Source organism: Etheostoma spectabile, chromosome 10 (assembly GCF_008692095.1).
Source record: "Etheostoma spectabile isolate EspeVRDwgs_2016 chromosome 10, UIUC_Espe_1.0, whole genome shotgun sequence".
Classification (NCBI taxonomy): domain Eukaryota; kingdom Metazoa; phylum Chordata; class Actinopteri; order Perciformes; family Percidae; genus Etheostoma; species Etheostoma spectabile.
In genome coordinates, this window is record NC_045742.1 from 13,516,361 (window position 1) to 13,520,435 (window position 4,075).

Genomic DNA, 4,075 nt, shown 5'->3' on the forward strand with positions numbered 1-4,075 from the left:
GTGTGTGTGTGTGTGTGTGTGTGTGTGTGTGTGTGTGTTTGTGTGTGTGTGTGTAACATTAATATGATCCCCTTAAGTCATAAGTCATATCGCTTACTTCTTCTCTTCCCCTTTAAGGACAATCAAATGGAAATGCATGCGTAACCAAATATTTCAGTACCACTCATTTCTGTTTTGAGGCCCAGTTTGGAGCTGGTAGTTTGTAGAGAGAGAGAAGAAGAAAAAAAAAGGAAGAGGAATAAAATTAGGCTACGTGAGTGTACGAGGTTTCCCACTCTGCTGGTTTCGATTGCCAGAGCTGAGGAGGAAGTATGATGAGCAGCTGTTTTGTTAAAGGATAGGCTCACAATTTTTTAAGAATGCCCTTTCAGGTTAGTCAGGTGCCAATATGAACACTGAAACAGGTTTTTCTTGCTGTAATCATTCCTCCTTGTCCTCCATTAAGGGATATTTTCAGTGGCTGTGAAAGGATCCCTTAATGGCTTTGAATGTAAGTTTGGACAAAATCTGGGTTCCATGCCAAAATACATTTATCTGAAGCTAATATTAAGCCCTCAGTGATTTGAGTTAGCCAAACAAAATAGATATCTTCCAAAGTTGTAGACTCATTTAGTAAAACTGTGTTACTGCATCTGAGAAAAAAAGGAAGAGGGACTTTTATTTGCAAAACACTGAAACCTTTGAAGATACTCACTTGATTTGACATCTCTCTATTGGGATATAGAGATGTTGTCCCCCATCCCTTACTTAGGAAACAAATCAGTGAGGGATTTCCTAATGGCCACTATAAACATGAGGAATGATTACAGCATGCGTGTTTTCAGACAGACTGGAAAAGCTGTGAACTTGTCCTTTAACGCAGAAAGGCAAACACAAGGTTTGACAGACAGAGAGGGAGCAGAAAAAGGATGAATGAAAGAGTGGAAAAGAAGAGGAAGCGCAAGTTCAAAATCTTTAGGAGAACGAGAATAGCCTTAGGAGATCAGGAAAGGGACAGGGCTGAGTCACAAAGGTTTCTTTACGCTGTAATGACACAGACATTATGCTGAACTCCGGCTGCCGTAACTCTAAAAGAACGGCCACTTTCACTGCTGTGGCGCTCCGGCCAGCAGCACGCACTGCTGTTTGTCTTTCAAATGCCATTGTGGGTGAGGCCACTAGTGTACGCACAAAGTGCCTGTTACAACTTTCTATTCACTGTGGGATTGTGAAACTCACAAAGGAATGTCAAATTACCGTCATATGATTTTGTGCAATTTCAAATGGCCAACAGCTTGTCAGAGTTGGCAAATTAGTTTTAAATACTTTTTTGTTTCCTGGGATTTTGCTGGAGCCAGTTTAGTGATAGCATAAGAGTAGTTATGTGTATACATGTAGCTCACACACGCGCATTTACACAGAGAGTAGTGCTAAACTGTGGCATTAAGCTAAAATCTGACCTGCAGTAGACATACTGGGAAGATTACAGCTGAACAGAGCCACAGGAGTGTTTTCTTTTACAGGTAATTACTCAATTATCAGTAAACACTGTCGCTGGAGACACAATGCCATAGAGAGGATCACACAAACCGCTGAATAATTCATCTCAACACCACAACAACATGCATTCAGAAAGAGGATGTGAAGAAAGGGAAAAAAAGTCATTACACCAACTTGTCAGTGCATTCTTGTTTAGTGATACAAGATAAGATGTGACATGTGCACTAAAACAAATTGACGTATATATTCCTTTGTAGCAATAAAACCGGTGCATCAGGTTTATGTAAATCCTAAAAAAACATAACTTGAATTTATAAAAAGTAAAACAAGACAACTCACTCTTATTAGATATTAAATGCATTAACACAGACAAGCTGAACACTATCTAATCACCTCCCAGGTCGGCTTTGACCATACTGCTTTTTACCACTAGTGGGAGCTGGCAAACAGATGACATGAGGTTCCCCTGCAGGCTTCAACTCAGAAAAAGTTCTTGTTTGAACAGTCTTGGGAACTGACATTGATTTCTTAGGTTTGTTTAAGACACAGGTTAAGACTCAGGCATCCAGGTAGATAAATAGATAGATGAGTTTCCAGGGCCTGGGTGTTAGGTTTCACTGATGTAAGCTTAAATGAGTAAACCCAGAGTACTTTCATTAGTCTGTAAACATTTAGGCAGAATTAACAGAGTGCATTAGGTGGGACACTTGCGTTGATATGCTAAGCTGTGACAAAACTGAAGTAAAGCAGTTACATTTCAAGTTTCAACCTTTCAGGATTTCTTTGGCTTATTTTAGGTTGTGGTTGTTGGAAATGTTAGTCAGAGTGCAACATCTTTACACCTCGAGTGTGAAACCAAACACACTTATACACACGACCAAGGATGGAAACTCCATACGGTGTTACCTGCCTGTGGTCGGTGGTCACACATCTGGCCCAAAGCCACGGCCCACAGTCCTTCCCTGCGGTCCTTCACACTCACCACAGAGGTTAACACATACTCAGTAAAACACTCTCCTCCACTGAAGCAGCCCTGCAGGCCTTCTAAATCTCCCCTGAGACAACCTGCCGTGAGGTAATGAGGAATTAGAGGGGAGGGAAGAGGTCTCCTGAAGATTTACAGGTTTTAACTCCTGTTACTGTCACCCAGGAAGAGCCACAGGCCTGTGGCTATATCAATAACAACAACAACCATCTCCTAACCAACACAACAACACCACACAACTACAGGGGGATTTGTTAAAGGGGGGAGGGATAGCGGACTCACCACTTGTGTAGAAAAAAGCAGCTTAAAATGGATCTGTCATCCACACAAACCTCTCAATGGTCTATTAAAAACTCATATGACATTGTACATTGTGATAAATTGTACCTTCAGAAAACACAGCCCAAAAAAATCACTTTTTTTTTCTGAGTTAGTTAGCAAATCAACAATCACTAATTTTGGATTTTGATTATTGCCTTTTTAGTGTACACAAAATCCGTAATGTCAGACAGAACATGTGTGACAAACTTCTGTGGCCACGCCTCTTTCCAGTTTGCTTCTCCCAGAAACGAGCTGGTAAATACTCTGAAATGTTTGAGCTCTCTGTGAGGCTTCATTTACTTCTATCCTTTATATTCCAATTGCTCCAAATAATACCAATGCATTATTATCCTTTTCCTACACCTCCTCATAAAAGGTACATTCAGCATCTTACTAGGCCATCAGAGCGTTTGAAAGAATTGTGAAATTAAAATCAAAAATCTAATGCTGTGATACACAGACAATACATTCAGTGCCTTCACACGCAAATATGAAGTGGGTGTTTGTCAGAGCCGTTACGCTCTATGATAAGCAAAAGGAGCAAACTGATGTAATGTTATGGAACAAAAAAAGATGAGCAATGTCTCTGATTTGTAGTTAAGAGGGAATCTGATATTGGAACCACCTAAAATACCAAAAAATAATACTAACAAAAGAATCTGTGACATTTTGTAATGCTTTAGTGGTTACAGGCGACATGTTACATGTACTACCGCAGAAATCACCATCACCCAAACACATACTGTACATAGAATCTGACTCATTCAGTTGTCATGAAAGTAAGCTCATGTTTAAGAACACGGCAAAGGACTGTTGAAAACCATCATGACATAACATTTAAAGGCATGATTCTTGTTTCTAGTGTTATCATGTGCTTCTGAAATCATGGATACTGCCAGCTATTTGAGATGGAGCTTCTCTAACTGATTAAAATGATAAACATATATTTCTGTGACTTAACCGGTGGGTCACATGCATCACAGACAATGACAGATAGAAGGCTCTCTCTCAGTTACAACAATACCATGAGCCATTTAAATGCCCTGACACACCAACCCGATAATCGGCCATCGGACAGTCTGGCGAGGTCAGTGACTTGAGTCTGTTTGGTGTGTCCCGTACCGTCGTCCGTCGGAGGGGCCGGCGGCCTTCGTTTTGACCGACCTGACATGCTTAGTCGGAAGACGTGCACTTCCGGCAGTCAGACTCAAATTACCAATCTGATTGATGGAGTGCTAACCCAGAAGCGAGGAGCAGGATGACCATGACTAGAGTCTCTCAAAATCTGAC

The 4,075-nt window shown here is 40.9% G+C and overlaps 1 long non-coding RNA gene across 1 annotated transcript in view; it reads right to left on the reverse strand.

Moving 5' to 3' along the window:
• Positions 1-1,702: 1,702 nt before the first annotated feature.
• LOC116697084 (uncharacterized) overlaps positions 1,703-4,075 on the reverse strand; it is a 34,173-nt gene continuing 31,800 nt past the window's right edge. Inside the window, exon 2 of the long non-coding RNA XR_004333911.1 lies at positions 1,703-4,075. This exon is cut by the window's right edge and continues 907 nt beyond it. This is a non-coding gene — a long non-coding RNA (uncharacterized LOC116697084).